The following is a 24,974-nucleotide window of genomic DNA, read 5'->3' on the forward strand; positions in this document are numbered from 1 at the left end:
GTAGGGGTCGCGCAGTTCCAGACTGAAGGGCCTAGAACCGCTCGTCCTGTTTTGTGTATAACAGCTGACCATTTGCTTACCTCGAAAGCTGAGTCAGCATCTCTCCATAATGGGTGTGATATTGAGCTGAATAGCAGGATTAAAGGCACGTTTCACTTTGGTAGCGTCGTCAAGAAGAATCAGTATGCAAACAAGTGGGATACTGAAAGCGTTTGAAATGCTCGGAGACTGTGATTTCTGCGATAGTGAATACCACAGCAGGCAGTTCAACTGAAAAGCGAAGGGCAACCAAAAAGTGGCACTGGTAAATGCAAGTATACAAATGGTAACTACGTGGAAACTTCAGGTAACAGAAGAAATATTTCAGTTGATCGACAAAAGAAGGAAGCATAAAAATACTATGGTGCATTGCTTGTGTTGTTAAAAAGGACGATGCAATGACTTTCAATTAAAATGTAATCCCACGTACGGGAATTACATAATGTGTGTACGAGTAAAGACTGTGACTCAGGAATGACGACATACGTAATTTTGGGTCACCCTGTAAGCCGTGCACGTATAACAAAGCGGTTAAGGCGACAGCTCACGTAAAGCGGGTTCAACTCCCAGCCCACTACAAGTTTTCACTATCGTCATTCCCTTGTACAGATGATGGTTGTTCGTATTCGCAGCTGCGAGTATATTTCATGTAAGTATAAAAATATTCAAGATCAGACGGGAATACATCACTCACAAATGGAATCAATAGTAAGTTCATGGAAACTAAAGGGAAATAAGTGTAGCAACAATGTGAAGAAATTGAGAAAGAAATTTCCGTCAAAAGCTTCACTCTCAGTGAAGCTAAAATCAAAGCCGAGAACGCTAAGAGTGTTAAAGGAATTCCATTGTTAAGCACAGAGAAGGGAAATATAGGAAATACTACACTGAGGCTCTCTGCGAGTGGGAAGTACGGTCTACTGAAGTGAAGTCGATGTTGAATATAACAGAGCTTCGAAAGAAATGGGAACAATGAAGACAGAGGAAATAAACAGTATATCATCGGGATTAATGCATCTTTCGGGAAAGTGCCAATAAAACAATTAATCAAATCAGTGTGTGTGAAGTGTGGGGCTGGAGACATACTATCTGATCTTCTCAAAGACGTAATCCACTCAGTATTGAAGATAACTTAGGTATATAATTGCGAGAACCATCTTACGAGTAAATTAACAGCTAATGCACCATAATTACTGACAAATACAGTACATAAAAGAACGAACAAGAGTATTGTTAATCTAACGGATCAAGACCAGGTGGCAACCGTACCAGAGAGGTAACTCCAACGTTGCGTTTGATAATGAAGGCAACACTTGAGAAAAATAAATACTCCTTCATATAACGTGGGCAACGGCCTTGCCGCAGTGGATACACCGGTTCCCGTCAGATCACCGAAGTTAAGCGCTGTCGGACGTGGCCGGCATTTGGATGGGTGACCATCCGGGCCGCCATGCGCTGTAGCCAGTTTTCGGGGTGCACTCATTCTCGTGATGCCAACTGAGGAGCTAATCGACCGAGTAGTAGCGGCTCCGGTCAAAGAAAACCATCATAAAGACCGGGAGAGCGGTGTGCTGACTACACGCTCTTCCTATCTGCATCCTCATCTGAGGATGACACGGCGGTTGGATGGTCCCGATGAGCCACTTGTGGCCTGAAGACGGAGTGCGTCATATAACGGGCTTTTTACAGAAAAAGTATTAGACAAAGCAAAAATTTTCAAAATGTTCGAAAAATCAAAGGAAAATACATGTAAGTTGTACTGAAATCCAAGTATTGTACAATATCTACATGAAGCAAGACAGAGCAACAAGAATGGAAGGCCCAGAGTGAAATAGACTCGTTCTTTCTCCACTGATGTTCGTCCTCCACATCGAAGAACCTACAAGAATGCAAAAGGAAGGTTCAAGAGCAGGATTAAAATTAAGTTGGAAAGGATGTGAATGATAAAATGAATTGATGGCTTTTCAATGCTCAATGGAATTGAAGAATAATGGGACGTGCTCAATGGATTCAACAGAATATGGTTTGTGAGTAGACAGAAGAAAAATGAAAGTAATGAGGAGCAGTGTAAATAAGATAAGCGATAAACTTGAAAATCAGATTTGATGATCACGAAGTAGACGAAGCTAAGGAATTCTGCTACCTTGGAAGCATAATAACACCTGAGGAACAAAGCAAGGATGCAAAAAGGAGGTTAGCTCAGGCAATGACGTCATTCAAGGCCGTAATAATTTTGCTACTATCAAACATCAGCATTAAGCTGAGTAAGAAATTTCTGAGAATGTGTTTCTTGAACAGAATTTTGTACAGAAATGAATAATACACTACGGGAAACTGGAGCAGACTAGAGTCGATGCATGGGGTTACAGAAGGATGTTGACTGTTAAGATAAGGAATGTGGAGCTACTGCACAGAGTCGCTAAGTAAGGAACATTTTGGAAACAACAGTGTGGACTAGATGACAATACAAGTCTTAAGCTATTAGAGAAAGCTCCCCATCATAACACTGGGAAAAGTAGAGGCAAGAACGGTAGGTAGAGACAGAGATTGGAGCATGTCTTCCAGACACTTAAGGACGATGGGTGCAAGTGCTACCGTGAGGCGAAGAGGATGCAGCAGCAGAGAGCTGCATCAAACTGGTCAGAAGACAAGTTGCACATTCGACAGTTTCGGCAATGAGTCTGCCACGCTGTTTAAATAATCACATCAACGTTTATAACGTAAATACTTTCTCTTTTAATATACATTACAATACTAATACTGAAGTAATTACTTTGCTGACAGAAAATAAAATCCAAACACATGGTCTCTAGAACATGAAGTCACCGTAGGAAACTGGATACCCAAATACAAAACTTAAAATTCTTTCTCAGCGCACATATATGCGTACTGAAACGTGTATGCACGGAGAATATATTTAGTTTCATTCGAATAATACTAAAAAACATAAAAATTCGTTCTCACAGTGGCAGGAACTTAGAGCGTATACTTGTTCGTAACAATTCTGTGACCGATTCGTGCAGGGTCCATTAAGTCGCGGACTTCAATAGTAAGAGAGAAAATACGGCTTTATATTTAAGTTGTAGCGAGGTGCTGTATAGGGAAGCTGGCGGAAGCGACAGGCTGGTGAGGGACGGAAAATAGACTGTACACATAGGAGATGGACGACGGTGAGCCAGCGCGTGACCCAGGTCCCTACAGTAGCCCTTCACAGTGACACAAGTGCATCACGTGTTGCCCCAAATACGGTAATGTACACTCCCTTGCCGGCGATGTGCGTCAGAGGGAATGTTCGAGAAACTTGGTGAGCGCTGTAAAGAGGGGACTGGCCCCAAAGGAGAGCACAGTAGGTAGTCTCCTGGGAAGATACCCCTGTGGCGGTCGTCGCCAGGCTGAGGACTTAGAACAGTGTCGGGAACGAGACAGTACTGAGAAGACAGTCTCAGAATCGCGAGATAGGAAGCAGCTGATTGTTAGAGCTCAGTGAACCGCATACAGGAGTATCATGCGTTGAACAGATGACTTAAAGTCAGTAGTACCAGAAGTGAACTGTCATTGAACTTTGTTATTCAGAGTTTAATTCAGTCTGAGATTCCTTGATATGTACAGCGAGTTCTGTATCTCCAAACACCCTCTGAGCTTGTAGATTCTTTACAGGGTGGAGTTCTACCAGCAGCCCACGCGAAAGTCGCTCTTCGATGCCATCGATCGAGGTAAGCCCTTGTAATTAAAACGTGTCCTTCTTACTCACTCTCGAGACACGAAAAGTGTGACAAACTGATTCTGGTGACAGGTGGGGGATGGGTGTGTTTCGATGTAGGTGGATCGAATCAAATCAGGCACTTGTCACCGCGCGGAACACTACGCCAGGGATTGTACGGAGAACCGATGGCTGAAAATGCATCAGAAGAGTGGACAAGGAAACGAACGGAAAGCATAAGGGAGCAGACACATTAAGCTGCATCCGGCATCATACGTACCGTGGACTGCACCAAAAAGAATGTTTTATTCAACTGAAATGCCCAGATTCATGTACCTCTCAGTAAACTTATAAACAGACAGGGGGTCGCGTTTAAGTACAGTAAAGGAGGAAGGATTGAAGCCCAGGAGATCCTGGGATAAAAGGGAAGATGTGAACATTCGAAGGATTGCAAATGAGGATCTCCGAATGGTACGGAGAGGAAAATTAGTCTTGTATACTCCATAGGGGACAAGATGTGTGATGAATTTCCAGGTCACTGGTGCAGGTATTGATTTACCCTTTGATGGTTTAGTGGGAAGGGACTTCCTGGACTAGCACCACGTAATTATTGACTATGCAGACCGACGACTTGAAAAGGGAACGAGTGGGTCGAGTTGCAAGAGGCAGATGAATATGCAACAGTAGTCAAACTGGCAGTGGCGCCAAACAGAGGTGCTGACACAGGACACGCAAGACATGAGAAAGGAACCGAGGGAATGAGATTTGGCGCAAAGGCACGGCTACGTGTTATAAGACACCAGGGGTACGCAAACAGGGAAGCGATAGTGCAGAAACTGGCAGCCGCTCATTCAAGAATGAGAAATTTACTCAGGAAATTAAACACAAGCTGGACTATAGATACGGGTCCCAGACAGAGGCAGCCGAACAGGACGATAGCACAAGCTGCACTAGACCAGAGTAAGGTTATCAGCATCACAAAAAAGGAAGAGTCGCGGAAGAGAATTTCGCCAAAAAAAACTGCGTCGACAGGCCGCAACGAATAAACAGTAGTCAACTGGCAAGAAGCCAGCTGCAACAGGAATCAGAGGTTAAAACAGAAACGCGGATAGGACCTCGAGAAGAGCGTTTTGTGCAAGTAAGACTAAGACGATTTAAAGGGATTGAAGCTGGTATTCAGAGACAAGAGATACGACTGGGTGTATTCTTCCCAGACGCACTAGTGACTGTGAAAGACTGAACGTGTACTACTGGCATGATAAACACTCGCAAGGAAGGCAGGCGAGTACCAACAGCCAAAGTATTTGGAGAGCCTGTACCTCCACTAAACCATTGCAAACTCAGACAAGTACCAAGAGCCCCGCCCGCAGTTGTTAAGTCTAGAAACGGCCTTCTGCTAGAGAACATGTGAATAGACCTTTTGAACAACGAAGAGAAACAATATATTACAGAATTGTGTATCGCCTACGACGACGTGTTCCACTTACCGGGCGATCGCTTAACGCATGCAACACTCGTGAAGCATCAAATACCACAGCTACCGGAAGCGGCGGCACGATTGTCAGACCGAGCGAGGTGCCGCAGTGGTTAGCACTCTGGACCAGCGTTTGGGAGAATGACGGTTCAAACCCGTGTCTCGCCACCCTGACTTAGGTTTTCCGTGATCTCCATAAAACACTTCAGGCAAATTCCACCATGGTTGCTTTGAAAGGGCACTGCCGACTTCGTTCCTCATCCTTCCCTAATCCGATGGGACCGATGACCTCGTCGTTAGGTCCCCTCCCCTGAATCAACTAACCAACCAACGATTATCAGTCGACTGCATACCCAGGAAAAGGCACTGAAGAAAGAGGTTGACAAAATGTCAGCAGATGGAATAACATCGCCTAGTAATACTCCTCGGAATTTCTCGTTGATTATTTTGCCTAAGAAAGTAGATGTAAGCACACAACAGAAATGGAGAGTAACAGCCGACTAAAGAAGGTTAAATGGGATATTTCTCAATATGGTATATCCTCTTCAACGTATGGACGAAATACCAGCAACTTTCGGAAACCAAAATACTTTCCAACGCTGGACTGGAGAAGGGGTTCTCAATGTACTTATAGATGAAATAGATCGAGAGGAAACTGCGTTTAACACGCCCACAGCTCACTTTGAGTACAGTAAGATGGCCGTGGATTTGAAGGCAGCACCACCACGTTCCACAGATTGATGAACATAATGTTGACAGGAATGCAGGGTAATCAAGTTTTCGTATAAATGGATGATCTAGTCATTGTGCGAACTTCGCTCGAGGAGCATAACATCCGATTGGAAGCGATGCTTGAACGGTTAAGACAAAACACATTAAGGCTTTAAATAGGTAAGTGCGAATTCTTGAGAAAAGAAGTCACTTTTTTGGGTCATGTGTTGACAGCCAAGGGACTTCAGCCGGATCTGTCCAAAGTGGGAGCCATTAGGAAATACCCGAAACCGCAAACGACAACACAGCTGAAAGCGTATTTAGGACTCGTGGGGTACTATAGGCATTTTCTAAGCAACTCCAATAAGACAGCCAAACCGCTGAATGAGTTATTGAAAAAGTAAGTTGCGTGTATCTGGGGGATTCAAACGAACGAGCTCTCCGACAGTGAAAGGAGAAAATAATTCTTACTCCTTCTCAGGACACAACAAGTTTACCATTCGAGGAATATCTAATCTAAAACGAACGATCTAGTACATGGATTATTCTTAACAAATGAAACCATATGAAATGGGAAGAGGAAGGTTTAGAAGGAATTGTTCACCCTAACTTTAATTTGCAGAAGTCGCAGCAGCCGGAATTAATGATTGTTCCTATGCAGAGTAAATGTTAACCAAGATGGGATAAACGGTGGAGCGCGGCTGTGTTGGCAATGAAATGAGGTGCGTTCGAAAAATAGGAAAAGATTATAGGCAGATGACAGAGGGACAGACGATGTACTTAATGAAAAAACACGTGTTTCATTAGAACAGAATACAGGGATGTCGGAATATTCAAAAGAGGAAGGGAGCAAGTAAAACATGGTACAGATAGTAATAGTGGTGGCTGGATATGGTCAGAGTATGCAAATTATTTTACAGCGAAAGATTACAGTGTTGTGAAAAGTGTCTCCACCTTCAGGCAAGAGCAACACACGATGAAAATCGGCCGCCGTGTTATCCTTAGCAGCACTGAATCAGTTGGATGCGGTATTGAGGAGAACATTGGACCAACATACCGCTCCCCTTGCCGTTGTCAGCTATCCGTGTCTTAGCGCTGCCTTGTCTCACTTAGCGAGCCGCTGAGTTGGCGCTACGGGGTTTACTGCACCCAGTTCTTATTCTCCCACCAATGGAAGAAAATCTACTGCGATACGGGGAACTGAACCCGGGTCTCTCAAGTGGCTTTTGTACACGTTCACCTCTCAACCGTGAACGCGACCACTAACCGGTCTAGAGCCGTAAATATGAAAAGAGTTTAAGTGCAACACACGCAGAAGGACATCGAACGGGGTGACATATACGTATAAAATACTATGTTGGACAATGATTGTGGACTGTACTTATATGAATGCAGTTTCTTCGTATTCATAATATGTCTTCAAAAAATACCATAATTTCCGTCGATGTACTACAGGAATGTCTTCGTGCTGGGATAAAATTAGTTTCGAACGTAAAACCTTACTTATATTTGCACTGCCTAGAACAATAATAAAGGTATAGGTAATTCCTCTTACACAGTCACACACACACACACACACACACACACACACATATATATATATATATATATATATATATATATATATATATATATATATATATATATATGTGTGTGTGTGTGTGTGAGTGTGTGTGTGTGTGTGTGTGTGTGTGTGTACAGGCACACTCATTTGCAGAGCACACCCATCACAAGGACACACATTCTACTTATCTCCTGAATTAACGGCACCTGAACGCATTACGAACTTCGAGTTTGTCTCCCCGTGGTACAAACTGCGATTGTACCTTATCGAACTTCAGCGACTGCGTACTGTTCATGCGCAATATCCTTGGCAGGCACACATGTATTATTGTTTGCAATTAGACGAAATTGCCCGTGTGTGTGTACACGTTTACCCGGACGTTTGGGTACAAGGGCGTAACGGGCGGACTGTATGACAACATACAATGCTAATAATTGAGAACGGCAGTTTCAGCAGCCAATTGGACCCACTCAAGCGGCCAGTCCACAGTGCTACGAGCGTGCTAAAATGAGGTTCACCTCGTTACAAATATTCTCGGCGATTTTATTTTCGCGGAAATCTACATAATGTTCTGTTATTCCTTTTCTCGTATGCGCCTGTATCCGCCACCAACTCTGTTCATTCAGCAGCGAAATAACTCGGTCTGGTATTCCAGCGCTACAGGTAATTGGATACTTGTTTTCGAATTCACGAATTGCGTAAAGTTTCTGATTTCTGGTACTGCATGATTCATGATATTCAAAGTGTGACCTATGCCAATCAGCCTCGACCATCAATCAGTAAGTGCGACTCTGTACTTCGGAGAGGACATCTCAGGATTTTCTCATTTTGGCGCGGAGTGTCAACGGTAATTGGAGTCCGCGGATGACAGAATACTAAAGCAGTATATTTACCTTGTCTGACGTGGATTTTCTTCTTTCCGGGCTGCTGACTCTTGTAATTTTGTCTCAGTGCTGCGTTTATGATTCATGGGACTTTTTTTCCCTGCTGTTTTGACTCACGTAGGGCCTACTTTACATCACATAGCTCATCACTTCGTTGCTATTTTTCACGGTTTATCTAAGTCCATAAAAAGACAGGAAAGTGATGTGTTTAATTTTGAATCATATATTTATTTTTGTTACATTAATTCCTGCGCTCACGAGCCGTTACTGTAGTCTATCTAAAGCACAAATGGGCCTGTACCAAATTACATCGTTGTGGAATTTACATTAATGTTATTTCCTTCAGGGGAGAGAAATATATCACAGTAATGCGCGCATCTGAATTATTTTGAACAAAATACAAGAAGGTAAAAGTTATGTACAGCTTCTGCAGCAAGCTGCTACAGTTTTAATGATCGAAGTGTGTGGAACATAGCTAATAAATGAGAAGAGGATGAGACGGGTTTATTCAGTTTGTAAATTGAGCAACCATTACAGGAAACTGTGAAGAAATTTGGAAAGGTAATTAGTGCTGTGAAACATGAAGAAAATGCATTGTAATTTGCTGGTAATGACGTAATTTTGACAGAGACTACAAAAGACCAGGATGATTTCTTGGACGGAATGGATACTGCCTTCATAAGAACTTACAGGATTAACGTGAATAACTGCAAATCAAGGATACAGAACAGAAGTTGAATTAGGTAAGATGAGGCTGAGAGAATTAGATTGTATAATGAAACGCTAAGACTAGTGGACCGGTTTTACTCTTTGAGCAAGAAATTTTTGTACAGGTGTTAAAATGTAGATTAGCATTACCAAGCAAAAATATTTCTAGAAAATAAATGTAGTATCATCGACTATAAAATTCCATTGCTGTAGCAGAGACTGTAAGATTATAAGGATAAAGGGACCATAAACAGCGCGAGATTAAGACCCCTGTAGATGTCAGAACTGGCTGACCTCACCGAAAAACGGATCAGTCACTGTACTACATTTAATTACAGGTGCCACTCGATGGATAACTTGCTGAAGCGAATTAAATAAACAGGAGTGGCACTTGCATAAATGAAACACACAAAAATGATAGACTCAACAAACTACCAAATGAAAAATTGTCACAATAAATTTTATTTATTACAAGTCCCCTTAGATTTCAAGTTAAATACAAAGCGCACGATTAACAAAGAACAGATACTTTTATGAAGTATCAACACAGGTTACAATCGAATTAACTTTTCAACAACTTAGTAATGGTCAGATAATGGATCTGAAGTGGAAACGTTAGAATCGGCATCTATATGGGATATCATCAAAGTTGATAGATATGTGCAGTGATCGCCGACTGTTAATCAAGGACGAAGGAAAGAACCACAAAAAAATGTATCTCACTTCCTCCTATTGCCTTGATTGAGCACTTGTGGAGCCCGTGATTACTAATAAGCATACTTGGAATGAAAATGTGAAACTCCTAATATTAGTCTGAAGTCTTCGCATGGTTCCTGCAACTCCGTTCTCAAACACTACTCTTGCTCACCATTTTTACAGTTACCAGTGCACACGCGAGTGTCTTCTAAGGTCGCTGCCTCTCTCCGACGGAAGAGCTCTACCGAGAGCTCCGAACACATGAAATGCATTTTTACTCTTTCGTTGCGTCTTTCGTCGAGAGTGCGAGCCTTGTGCATGATTCTGATCGCCAGAGATAGCGGTTCTTCGAAGAGCCGATCAATCAGATGTGTGCTGATAAGGCAGTAGTCTCTCTTCCATACTCTGATTTAATGCAGTTAGTCTACAGTGAGGATTTTTAGTGCTGAAACTGAGAAACAGCAGCTTTCTTGTTCCAGCCAGTAAGGACTCCTCCACGTACAAACAGGCGGGCTCCGTTCCCTCACTCCATAACTTATTTTAACCAAGGAAAAAATTGAAAAGAGCGTTTCGCGTCAATGGCCGGGAGGCCCCCTGCGGGGCAGGTCCGGCCGCCTTGGTGCAGGTCTTATTACATTCGACGCCACACTGGGCGACCTGCGCGCCAGATGGGACAGCTGCTCTAACTATTATCTTTCTCTCATAAATCAGCAACATCAGTTAGGTTGGGGGTCAGCTTCAACGCTGCTGGGCCCACGCTCCCAAACACACAGGTGCAGTATGGCCTCCTGTCATCCCACCTCATAGATTTTGTCTCTGGACTGTCCCTTGCCCAGCATTTCCCAGAATGTGGGACTAATGCATTGTTCAGTTCCTTAAAAATTTGTATGCTGTATCACGGTTAGCTTGCGGGAAAAAGTCGCAGTGCATCCTTGTTGGCGGCGGGCGTGCAGCGTTATAAATTATTTACTCAGTAGCCTCCTGTCGCTTAGTATGCAAGCACTGTTGTTGTCCAAGGAAGCACAGACTGCACCTTTCCACCGGGCCTCTGTTCACACACAGTAAAACGGCGCTTCAGATTTCTTCGCGGTGGCGTAGCCCCTCGGTACTAATAGCTTAACATTAGTTCAAATGGCTCTGAGCACTATGGGACTTAACTTCTGAGGTCATCAGTCCCCTAGACTTAGAACTACTTAAACCTAACTAACCTGAGGACAGCACACACATCCATGACCGAGGCAGGATTCGAATCTGCGACCGTAGCAGAAGCGTGGTTCCGGACTGAAGCACCTAGAAGCGCCCCGCCAAAACGGCAGGCCTTAACATTGGTCCTCCCGTGTCTGCTCTGTGAGCCTTCGTTGAACATGCATTCAACAGGGCTCTCAGGCACTTTTTTAAGTAATGCTCCAGGAGAGGAAATTAATACGGAATTTTAATAGATGTGATAATGACTAACGTTAATTTATCCCTACCTGTACTTCCATTTTTCAGTGGAAATTAATTTAGATTACAGGCTTTATCAACGTAATGCACGCTGATTATGATGCATGGCAGTTGTGATAAATAAAGTCAAGTATAAACGGTACGGATATTAATTTGATAGAGACTTTCCGAATGTGGTGTTATAAAAGACTGGATAATATTTTATGTATAAGTCGAATAACTAATGTACTAAACTGAATCGAGTAGAAATGACGCCGTAAGGTACAACTAGACTAAAAGATGAAATATGTTACTAGGTCACATCCTGTTATTTGTATATGCGGGAGTGTGCGATTAAGATTTGTGGAGAGGAACCAAAGCTCCTCTATAACAAATACATTCATTTTGATTTGGGTTCAGTTATTATGCAGGTATGAAGCGACTTAAACAAGCTACACCAGCATGAAGACCTGTAGCAAACCGCGGTCAGAACGACGAAAAGGTGAAAAGAACTACGTATAGATGCTTCAAAAGCAAGTTGCCGAAAGCACATCGCCAGCTAAAGAAAGAAGGCTACGTCCCAATCACATCCTATCCACGCTCTAGACTTTCATGTGTAATCCAAAAGTCTGAAAAATTTCGTGTCTGTCTCAGAGAGATTTCAAGTCTGGCCACCCCCTTTCCTAATGTATTAACCTACCTGAACAGAATGTGTTCGATACCCTTCGGCAGTCGTGCCGCTTGGATAAAATGTTTTTATAACTCCCTGTGGGTTGCCTCTACTACTTCTGTTTGTACTCGTAGAACAGGGTGTTTATAAATGAATATCGGGGTTTTAATGCTTTATAATATTTATTATATTAAACTTACAGTTATAAATTTTATGTAAAATGAAAGAGCAACTCAAATAGTTCTACCAAGAACCTTATACAGGGTGTTTCAAAAATGACCGGTATATTTGAAACGGCAATAAAAACTAAACGAGCGGCGATAGAAATACACCGTTTGTTGCAATATGCTTGGGACAACAGTACATTTTCAGGCGGACAAACTTTCGAAATTACAGTAGTTACAATTTTCAACAACAGATGGCGCTGCAAGTGATGTGAAAGATATAGAAGACAACGCAGTCTGTGGGTGCGCCATTCTGTACGTCGTCTTTCTGCTGTAAGCGTGTGTTGTTCACAACGTGCAAGTGTGCTGTGGACAACATGGTTTATTCCTTAGAGCAGAGGATTTTTCTGGTGTTGGAATTCCACCGCCTAGAACACAGTGTTGTTGCAACAAGACGAAGTTTTCAACGGAGGTTTAATGTAACCAAAGGACCGAAAAGCGATACAATAAAGGATCTGTTTGAAAAATTTCAACGGACTGGGAACGTGACGGATGAACGTGCTGGAAAGGGAGGGCGACCGCATACGGCAACCACAGAGGGCAACGCGCAGCTAGTGCAGCAGGTGATCCAACAACGGCCTCGGGTTTCCGTTCGCCGTGTTGCAGCTGCGGTCAAAATGACGCCAACGTCCACGTATCGTCTCATGCGCCAGAGTTTACACCTCTATCCATACAAAATCCAAACGCGGCAACCCCTCAGCGCCAATACCATTGCTGCACAAGAGACATTCGCTAACATTATAGTGCACAGGCTTGATGACGGCGATATGCAAGTATATGGAGCATACTCTCTTTCAGCGTGACAGTCCTAGACCACACATGAATGCCGCAGCATCTGCAACAATCTGACGCCTTGGGTTCACTGTCAACGATCTTCCCGACTCAACCCCGTACGACTGGTTCGATGGCAAGGAAAGTTACGGAAAGAAAAGCACTGACATCAACATCAACGCTTCCTCATCTTTGGTCTCATGTTACAATTGCGCATTTCTTATTTCGCTGACGGTAGCATCATCACTTCACTATCTCCAAGGCCATTACTGGAACCATGACATCCTGCCACCACAAGCTCTTCAGCCAAATACGAATAAGTATCTGAATTGCTGAGAAATTTGTAAATCATGTTTGCATTACTGACTTCCAAAAACTCGTCCAGGGACTGACTGACGCCGGTAAATTTAATTTGAAGCTACCTACTAATCCTCTTGGAATAACGGAATGTGTCGACAGTATATTTCTATATAAATAATAATCATTCAACATTTGGTTGTAAAATATAAATAACAATATAGAATTCATGTTGGAAATGAGTTTGATTTCAAGTTTAGGCATGTTACCAGCAGACGGCTGCACTGTAGAAAACGAGTGCTTTCTACTACCAGCAGATGGTTGCACTGTAAAATTGACCGATGTTTGATCTTCATACTGCAGCTTCTTACTGTAAGCAATAGTTTACTGAACAGTTAAAAAACGCAACCGAGTCGCAACTTAATTGCATTTCACAGCTAAGATTTTGAAAAAACTCTAAAATGTCTTCCAAATACGTTGGCAGCACGAAAAGTGCGATGTTAACATTGCTTGTGAAGTTAATACATGAGAAAATACTGTAGCATACAAATCAAGTACGTGATGTCAGATTATTGCGAAAATACGTCTGCTATGTAAAAGGAAGCGTGACATATTCGCCAGTTGGTACCCGAAATTCTAAAGTATGCACCCCCAGCACTAGATTTTAACGACTAATAACAGGTAACATTTGAGAATGTAGACTTAATAAGTCGACGTCTTAAATCTAACGTGACCAGTTTGATAGCTACAGAAAAATACGTGGTAGCTCAGAAATACTGCGCTAACCAGGCTAATAGACAGACTGAATGTAACTAATGACGCTGGCTCTAGAGGGATATCACAATATACCCTTAGATTATATATCACAATATACCCTTAGATTATATATTACCGCATTTAAATGGTTCTCACTCACCATTTGAGAAGGAACAAAGATAAAGCATCATGTTATTCACTAGAAGATATATAAGTGATGCTACTGTTTACCATTTATTGACACAGACCTAGTGAACGCTACGTACAATAACAGCAGTTTGCAGTCAAAAGCCTCCTTAAAAGCTTTATAGACTGTATTTTCCTATATTATTGCTCATGTTACTCTAAAAGTACGTCACAAAGGTGAAAAGAGCGATGTTGACGTTGTCGTGGTATCTAAACACGTAAGGTGTGTAGCCAATCTGTGCAGTTGGATTTCCGGAAACTATGTCTTGCGAAAATAAAAACCTGTAACAAACAACACCACCACAAACATATGCGCAACGCAGTTTCTTATTATGGAAGGAAAGAGTAAGGTGCTTTCGTTACCAAACAAAAAAATTACTCAAATTGTTGATGGACGTTTACTGCTTGTAAACAGTCGATCAAAGTCAGTAAGAGTGACATTTCCAAAGACAATGTCAGAATCGATATATGGAAAAATAAATAAAACGACTTGCAATATACTGAGAGATGTCTAACATTTTGAATCCATAGGTTAAATATTGCTTCATCTAAATTGTCTGTATAACTCATTAAAATACACGTATTACGTAATATAAACAATATCGGTATGAAGATTCGATCTTGTACGCCTTGCAACCACAATCAACTATCAAAACACACCTTGCACCTAATGCAAGACACTGTTGACCACTAATATGCTCCATAATTATTCGAATTTCGTATTTAGTAATGCACAACCTATTTTTTATTACAAAGGATTTTAAGATTTATTTTGTTAAATTTAAAGACGACAAACCCATGCCACAGTGGCTGAGAAGTTGCATCATTTCACTGTGAGCTGTTTATTACAGCTTGTGCGTGTGCTTCTCTGCTGTTAGTTAATAGTCCATCGAAATCTTATATAATCTTCACTTTCCGCTGTATCGTGTGTCACCTTAAGATTTTTTATACTCTCTCTGGCACTGTGGTAGGAAGCATTTGAATCCCCATGAAAACACCAAAATCTGTACTTAACTTCTTCAACATGTCCAAACACTTGACCTGCTGCGGAGTGAAAATCTCATTCTGACAACATCCCCTAGGCTCTGCGTAAGCCACGTCCCCGCAAAATCCTTTCTTTAAGGAGTATTACCCCCGCAGATTTTGCAGGAGAGCTTCTGTGAATTTTGGAAGGTATCAGATGAGGAAGTGGCTGTGAAGACGAGTCGTGAGTCGTGATGGGGTAGCTTAGTCGGTAGATAACTTGCCTGCAAATGGCAAAAGGCCGAAGGTTCGATTCTCTGTCTGGCACACTATTTTAATCCGCCAGGAGTTTCATCTCAGCACGCAATCCGCTTCAGTGTGAAAAATTCGTTCTGGAGTATATAGCAGTTAATCAGAAATATGTGCAGTGATGAACAATACTTAGTTGCATGACTCAACTTCTCAGCCACTGCGGCATGTGCTCCTCGTCTTGAATTTCAGCTAAATAGATCTTAAAAGCATTCTTAAAACAAAATAAAAGAATCAGGGGCTGTCATGGCTAAACACGAAATCTGAATATGTAAGGACCACCCTAATAACCATCCTACAAACGCTAAACAAATGCCACAACACACATTATAGCGGTCGTGTTGCAAAATTTAGGTGGTCTCCAACGGAAAATGACGTTAGAGGTACTGCTTACCCATGATGCGGCCTCAGTTAAGCCCTCGGCCAAATCGTTCATGTTCGTATTTCCAACATTGCAGGGTGACAGCACGACAGTGCCAGTTTGCAGAGGTGAAGATATAGACCTCGTAATACACGAAGAACAGACGAATAGCAGCAGCAACAGCGGTGGAAAATTACCATTGCTGAATTACATTCCACAACAAGGAAGTTGTTGTACCGGAATCAAACACGATCCATTCTGTGGTGGTGTCCAGGCTCGTAATGCCGTGTTCCTAAGCCTAGGAAAATGTACAAAAATGTTCCTGTAGCCACATGTCTGGACGGTTCATAAAATCTGTAACGTGGTTACCAATAACGTTTTTTGCCCCCGGGCTTCTGATTTGATAAATATAATGTATGTTTTACTCTACAACTGGAAGCCACCCACATTAAACTATCAACTGTCACTATCTTAGCATACATTATAACCTTAGGTGTGGCCACGTATGTGAGATGTCACCTCCAAGCGGACAATGTGCTCCACATAGGAAAAACTTAATGCAAATACCGAAGCAGGTTGGTTCCATTAATGTATATTTATACCGTAGTAGGTAGGATAGTACGTGGATCTTACACGCACCGTCTATAATGTAATCACATCATAGCGTATTCCGCAAAAGATTGTGACGAACAATAACGCGATAATTTAGTGGTAAATTCCTTGATTTGTGTGTGACGCAGTACCAAATCGCGACAGACAAACTGTACCACTGGTGGTATTGTGGAGAACAACACTTCCCTTCTTTAATTCCCTAGTCAGAGTAGCTTATTATAACAGTATGCATACAGAATGTCGTTAACTGCCTACATGTACACCAGCAGACAAACAGCAGAAACGTTGCATAAACACCCCACTTCGAATGTTTTGTACGTTATTCGTTAATTGAACACCACTTGGAAGAAATTACTACCGAGCAGTGGTACTCCTTCTCAGCACTCGCCGCTACCAGGTCGCAACGTAGTATTGCCTAAACCATCACAACCCAAGGGGCTCCTGTTCCAATGCTAGGAGAAATGACGAAGTCACAACACACACATTACTGGATTGGGTACTCGAATACACTGTGAGCAGCCCACTGTAATTTGGTGAAAGTAAATTGTCGTCTGTCGTCCAGTTCTCATCCGCTGTAAACGATGTCATCTTAGCAGGAAGGTGGAGTGGCAGAGGATTTCACGATGAACAACAAGCCGATACCTCTGACATATTGCTCTCATATCATGTCATTATATAGTTCACGCGGATAACTGTATATAGCGTGGTCCACTGATAGTGACCGGGCGAAATATCTCACGAAATAAGCATCAAACAAAAAACTACAAAGAACGAAACTCGTCTAGCTTGAAGGGGGAAACCAGATGGCGCTATGGTTGGCCCGCTAGATGGCGCTGACATAGGTAAAACGGATATCAACTGCGTTTTTTAAAATAGGAACCCACATTTTATTACATATTCGTGTAGTACGTAAATAAATATGAATGTTTTAGTTGGACCACTTTTTTCGCTTTGTGATAGATGGTGCTGTAATAGTCACAAACGTATAAGTACGTGGTATCACGTAACATTCCGCCAATGCGGACGGTATTTCCTTCGTGATACATTGTCCGTATTAAAATGGACCGTTTACCAGTTGCGGAAAAGGTCGATATCGTGTTGATGTATGGCTAATGTGATCAAAATGGCCAACGGGCGTGTGCTATGTATGCTGCTCCGTATCCTGGACGACACCATCCAAGTGTCCGGATCGTTCACCGGATAGTTACGTTATTTAAGGAAACAGGAAATGTTCACCCACATGTGGAACGTCAACCACGACCTGCAACAAATGATGATGACCAAGTAGGTGTTTTAGCTGCTGTAGCGGCTAATCCGCACATCAGTAGCAGACAAATTGCTCGAGAATTGGGAATCTCAAAAAAGTTGGTGTTGAGAATGCTACATCAACATCGATTGCAACCGTACCATATTTCTATGCACCAGGAATTGTATGGCGACGACTTTGAAAGTCGTGTACAGTTCTGCCACTGGGCACAAGAGAAATTACGGGACGATGACAGATTTTTTGCATGCGTTCTATTTAGCGACGAAGCGTCATTCACCAACAGCGGTAACGTAACCGGCATAATATGCACTATTAGGCAACGGAAAATCCACGATAGCTGCGACAAGTGGAACATCAGAGACCTTGGCGGATTAATGCATGGTGCGGCATTATGGAAGGAAAGATAACTGGCCCCCATTTTATCGATGGCAATCTGAATGGAGCAATGTATGCTGATTTCCTACGTAATGTTCTACCGATGTTACTACAAGATGTTTCACTGCATGACAGAATGGCGACGTACTTCCAACGTGATGGATGTCCGGCACATAGCTGGCGTGCGGTTGAAGCGGTATTGAATAGCATATTTCATGACAGGTGGACTGGTCGTCGAAGTACCATACCATGGCCCTCACGTTCACCGGATCTGACGTCCGCGGATTTCTTTCTGTGGGGAAAGTTGAAAGGCATTTGCTATCGTGATCCACCGACAACGCCTGACAACATGCGTCAGCGCATTGTCAATGCATGTGCGAACGTTACGGAAGGCGAACTACTATCTGTTGAGAGGAATGTCGTTACACATATTGCCAAATGCATTGAGGCTGACGGACGTCATTTTGAACAATTATTGCATTAATGTGGCATTTACAGGTAATCACGCTGTAACAGCATGCTTTCTCAGAAATGATAAGTTCACAAAGGTATATGTATCACATTGGAACAACTGAAATAAAATGTTCATACGTACCTACGTTCTGCATTCCAATTTGAAAAACATACCTGTTACCAAAATTGTGAGCCATATGTCTGTGACTATGACAGCGCCTTCTATCACAATGCGAAAAAATGGTCCAACTAAAACATATATCCTCACGTACTACACGAATATGTAATAAAAATTGGTGTTCTCGTTAAAAAAACGCAGCGCCATCTAGTGGGCCAACCATAGCGCCATCTGGTTTCCCCCTTGAAGCTAGACAAGTTTCGTTCTTTGTAGTTCTTTCATTTGACGCTTTTTTCGTGAGATATTTGGCCCGGTCACGATCAATGGATCACCCTGTATACAACACTTTAGCAAGCCTACCACGTTACGTCACAACAGTATCATATACCGGAGGTTTCTAATGCAAATTTACAAATAAGGTCTCTATCCCATGTAAAGAAAACAGCACCAAGAAATGAACTTTCCTATATATATATATATATATATATATATATATATATATATATATATATATATATATGTGTGTGTGTGTGTGTGTGTGTGTGTGTGTGTGTGTGTGTGTGACATAAACAAATATAATCATTATATATTTATTATATATTTATTTATTTTGGAAATCGTTAGGAAATTCAATATTCCGATATCCAAAGAATCATGAGTGTCTTGGGAACACCAAATTTCAAGCATTAAGTCTCACCATGGAGAACGCAATGGCCGACGTCCTTCACATAATGAGCGACAGCAGCGACGTTTTCGTACAGTTTTCAGTGCTAACAGTCAAGCAACACTGCTTTATATAACCACTGAAATCATTGTGTGACATAAGACGAATGTATCTGTTAAAATAGTGCGGCGAAATATGGCGTTAATGTGTTACGGCAGCAGAACACTGAGTCGTGTGCTATCGTAATCAGCACATCGTCTGTAGCACGTATTCTAGGCTCGTGATCATAGTGGTTGGACCCTTGAGAACTGGAAAACTGTGACCTGGTGACATATGAGTCTTGATTTCATTTGGTAAGAGTTGATGTTACGGTTAGAGTGTGGCACAGTCCCCTCGAAGCCATGAACCCATATCTTCAACAGGCACTGTGTATGCTGGTGGTGGCTCCATAAGGTGCGGGATGTTTTACGTGGAATGGAATAGGTCCTCTGGTCCAACTGAATTGATTAGAGACTGGAAACGGTTATTTTCAGCAACTTGGACACCATCTGCAGCCATTAATAAACTTCATGGTCCCAAACAACGATGGAATTTTTGTGGATGACATTGCGCCATGTTACTTGGCCGGAGTTGTTCGTGACTGCGTTGAAGAAGATTGTGGACAGTTCGAATCATTTATTTCGCCGCCCAAACCGCCAAACATGAATCTCATCGAATATTTATGGGACGTAGTCGAGAGGTCAGTTCGTGCTCAAAATCTTGTACTGGCCAAACTTTTGCAATTATGGACTATGGCAGAGACAGCATAACTCAATATTTCTGCAGGGCACTTCCAACGATTTGTTGAGTCCATGCCACGTCGCACCGCAGCACTACGTTTGGCAAAAAGACATCCTACACGGTTTTAGGAGTTATGCCTCGACTCTTGTCACCTTAGTGCAAATAATAATTATAACTCTGCAACCAACACTGTTTGTTTACTCGTCGTATTTTACTGGATGCTGTGCCATCCCTGCTATGAGTTGAGAAAGTTTTGTAACTTAAAGTTAGCGTCAATAATTTTTCCGATGGCACTAAACATAGAGAGTGGAATGGGTTAAGCACGAAATTCAGCCAATAATTTTTAATATATCGCAAGCTCAGTAATAAAAAATAGATGTCTGGAGATTTTCGTTCCCTTTACGTTACATGCAAAAACAGGAGTGATGAATCTACTACAACAGTTTCCTATAAAATAAAAAATAAAGAAATATGAAAATAAGAAATGAAAATATAAAGAAAATAAGAAATAAAGAAAATATTGTGTGACCCATGAACGATAGGTAGCGTTACTCTCCAGTTTAGTCGTATCAATCATTTAAGTTTTGTAAAATACAGGTCAAGACATGTTAAAAACGTTATTTCTTACTACGAAAATTTGCTAGCAGTCACACACGTCAGCAAGACATCCAATTACGTAAACAGGAAATTTTGTTTTGACCCTCGCAATGTAGCTGTCACAGTTCACGACTGCAGACACGCAGTGCGCAGTTTAGTGATAATAGCTATCAGCGTTTGTTACGAGATTCAGTGTAGCAATAAACATCAGAACATTTTCCTGAGGGCGGAAGAAAACAGACTGAAGCGGTAACGTCCATAACATTCGTCAAGGTACATTCTACATTACATCTATCTTGTCAGGAAGTAACTGCTGTGTTTGAAATCACTCACACAACGAATGAAACCTGCAGTTGATGATGTCACTGCATCGTGTTGTTTTGAGGGAACTCGGGGCGAGTGTAATTCGGTTATGCAGCACTAAAGGAACACTAATAACCAGTGTATTCCTTTCGGTGAGGAAAAGATAGAAATATGTGAAGGATAAAGATATAGCCAAACAACGAAACGATAATTTGAAGACAAAAAATTATGTTCGCGCTTAAGATTCTAATTTCTGGCCTTGGCCCATAGATGGGATTGACGTCGACCACACGGAAGCGCCTTGTATTCGACTCAAACGCTGGTTGGTTTTTACATTAAAAATGGTTTGCCTCTTCTCGAAAAGTAGTGGCTCAGAGCAGGTACGCACTTTTCGTACGGTTATCCATGCACTTTCGTTTGCTTCACGTCGTAACTCGAGACACATGTGTGAAAAGACAGTGGAACGATCTGTAGTTGAAAACTAGTTTGCGCAGAAAAAAATTCTTCTACAAAATGATTCTACATTGACGAAAAGTATAAGTGCGTGCAGTGAAGAGTATAAATCGGACCGGAAGAATTTTATGGAATGCAGGACAATAACTGCAGTTGGCATCATCTGTCGAAGGAATTCTGAACCAACGCGCACCTATCAGGATGCAGGTCTAACTATGATAAACTTAGTTTTAGTAGCGAACCATGATATTTTGTTGTTGATGAATCATAACAGTTATAATAAAACACATTAAAGTGAAAGTTACGGTAGAAACTGCTAAACTAACAATTTTTTCAAATATTTATGAAGTAGTTCTCTGAAGAAACTGCTAAACTAACATTTTTTTCAAATATTTATAAAGTAGATCTCTGAAGAACTACTTTATAAATATTTGAAAAAATTGTTGGTTTAGCAGTTTCTTCTGTAACTTTCTCTTTAATGTGTTTTATTATAATTGTTCTGATCCATCAACAACAAAATATCATGGTACGCTACTGAAACTAAATTTATCATAGTTAGACCTGCATTCTGATAGGTGACTTTCTCTTAATTTTGAGAAAACACATGATTTAGTCTTTCACAGCGAATGGTCATACCAACATTTGATGTAGCACATGGACAGGAATCAATAAGGAGGGTGGATTCTTGCGAACTTTTGTGTGTACATATTGATGAAAACTTGAACTGGAAGTATCATGTTACTCAGTTGTTCAAATAATTAAGTTCAGCTGTTGTTGTTCTTCGTGTGAGTGCCACTTTCCTGTGGGCCTTAGTCCCGCGTGACGCAGGGCGGCCGTGTTATTACTGATGTGGCAATGTTGGTGGCATAGGATGGCCAGAAGCCCTTCCTGCCGCCACCCCATACATCCGGGATGGAAGAAGTGTATACCACAGCTGTCTGCGTCGAGTGTAACTCATGAAATAGTGCGAACGGTTTCAAATGACTACTAGCCTTGTAACTGAGGTGGAACGTGGGGACCATCCTGGTATTCACCTACCAGGATGTGGAAAACCGCCTAAAACCCACATCGATTCTGGCCAGCAGACTGGCCCTCGTCGTGAATCCGCCAGGCGAATTCGATCCGGGGCCGGCGCGCCTCCAGAGTCCACGAAGCAGCGCATAAGCGCTCTCGGCTACCCTGGCGGGTCCTTCGTGTGATTACCACTATTGGGAACAAATGATTGAACCTCCTAGTATATTTTGCTTATTTCCACTGAATAACATATAAAGGAGTACTTACGTGGGGTAATCCATCATTTACTGATGGCATAAAAGCAAGCAATAAGAATAATATGTGGTCTTGCAGGCACTTTTTGAAAGAGTCAGGCATTTAATGCTAGTGAAATTTACTAAGAACTTTTCACCATGAAACTGCTCACCAGCCTGCTTGGGTGTACGTATTGAGTCGGTTTTGAAAGGTGTCAGAAAGCCATTTTATCCTCTCCAGAGAGAAGCTGTGAGACAGCCATTACAGTCTGACGTGCTGGGTACTGGCAGTGGGACAGAAAAGGCATCCGAGATAGTCCCACACATTTTCTCTGGAGAACAGGTCTGGGGTTCTGCTGGCCACTGTTGTACCTCATCATCACGCAGACAGTTCACAGAGACGCGAGTCGTCTGTGGACGAGCATTGTCGTATTGAAAAATGGCATCACGATACCGTCGTGTGTGATTTACATCAACCTCTACGTGGATACTCTACAAGTCACACTTAGGTGCCTGACAGAGGGTTCATTGAAACACCTTCACAGTAATTCTCTATTATTCCAATCTCGAACAGAGCAAGGAAAGAACGAATACTTATATCTTTCCGTGCGAGCTCTGATTTCCCTTATTGTATTACGATGTTCGTTTCACCCTATGTAGTTCGGCGTTCATCAACAAGGTATTTTTGCATTCGGAGGATAGAGTTGTTGATTGAAATTTAATGATAAGATTCCGCCGAAACAAAAAACGGCTTTCGTTAATGATGTCCGCCCCAAATCCTATATCATGTCAGTTACACCCTCTTCCCTATTACGCGATAATACAAAACGTGCTTTCTTTGAACTTTCTCGAGGTACTCTGTTGATCCTATCTCGTAAGGACCCCACATCGCGCGGCAGTACTCCAAAAGAGGACGGACAAGCGTAGTGTAGGCAGGCTCTTTAGTAGATCTGTTACGTTTTATGTTTGTCTTGCAATAAAACACGATCTTTTGTTTGCCTTCCCCACAACGTTTTCTATGTGTTCTTCCCAAATTAACTTGTTCGTAATTGTAATTCCTAGGTATCTAGTTGAGTTCACAGCCTTTAGACTTGACTGATTTATCGTTTAACCGAAGTTTAATGGATTCCTTTCAGCAGTCATGTGGATGATCTCACACATTTCGTTATTTAGGGTCCTTTGCTCATTTACGAACCATGCAGATACCTTTTCTAAATGGTTTTGCAATTTTTTTTTATCTGATGGCTTTACTAGTCGATAAACAACAGCGTCTTCTGAAAATAATCTAAGACGGCTGCTCAGATTGTCACCTAACTCGTTTATATAGATAAGCACGAGTGTATCTTGGGGAACGCCAGAAATCACTTATGTTTTACTCGGTGACTTTCCGTCAGTTACTATGAACTGTGACCTCTCTGACAGGAAATCACGAATCCAGAAATATTACTGAGACGATATTCCATAAGCATGCAATTTCACTACAAGCCGCTTGTGTGGTACAGTGTAAAAAGCGTTCCGGAAATCCAGAAATACGGAATCACTCTCAAATCGCTTGTCAACAGCACTCATCACTTATTGCGAATAAGGAGCTAGTTGTGTTTCACAAGAACGATGTCTTCTAAATCCATGTTGACTCTGTGTCAGTAGACCGTTCTCTTCGAGGTAATTCATAATGTTCGAACATAATATATGTTCAAAAATCCTCCTGCACATCGATGTTAATGATATAGGCATGTAATTTAGTGGGTTATTCCTACTACCGTTCCTGAATGTTGGTGTGATCTGTGCAACTTTCCAGTCTTTAAATATGGATCTCTCGTCGAGCGAGGGGTTGGATACGACTGTTAAGTGTGGAACTATTGCGTCAGCATACTCTGAAAGGAACCTAGTTGGCAGACAGTCTGGACCGGAAGACTTGCTTTTGTTAAGTGATTTAAGATGCTTCACGACTCCGAGGATATCTACACCTACGTTACTCGTGTTGGCAGATGTAACTCTTGTGGACGTCTGATGTCCGTGACGTACGTTATGTAGTCAGAGTTCTCGGAATCACCTGAAGTCATACGAGATGTCTCCCCACCTCGTGGCACAGGGAGTAACTCAGCTGTGCCTCTAGAAAACATGGGAAGAATGGAACCTCTAACCAGATTGCCATCTTACTCCCACCACAATGGCAATCCCAGGATGTGCTGCAAAGCAGTTTATCCCAGAACTCAATGCGGCGGCATTCATAGGCATTCCATGCTTCCTGCTGAAGGCACCAGTGTTGTGGTGCCAACGTCAGCCTATGCGTGGGACGATTATTGCCTAGTGCTGCAGCTGATGGTCAAGTTTCCGATTAATGATGTGCGATCAGATTGATCTGCCTGATAC

General features: G+C 42.1%; 1 protein-coding gene and 1 pseudogene across 1 annotated transcript in view; one reads left to right on the top strand and one right to left on the bottom strand.

Annotated features, from left to right (window-relative positions):
* Positions 1-24,974, bottom strand: part of LOC124619548 — a 347,023-nt gene that overhangs the window by 316,532 nt on the left and 5,517 nt on the right. The window lies entirely within an intron of this gene.
* On the top strand, positions 1,383-1,500 carry LOC124620435 (annotated as a pseudogene).

Source organism: Schistocerca americana, chromosome 6 (assembly GCF_021461395.2).
Source record: "Schistocerca americana isolate TAMUIC-IGC-003095 chromosome 6, iqSchAmer2.1, whole genome shotgun sequence".
NCBI lineage: Eukaryota > Metazoa > Arthropoda > Insecta > Orthoptera > Acrididae > Schistocerca > Schistocerca americana.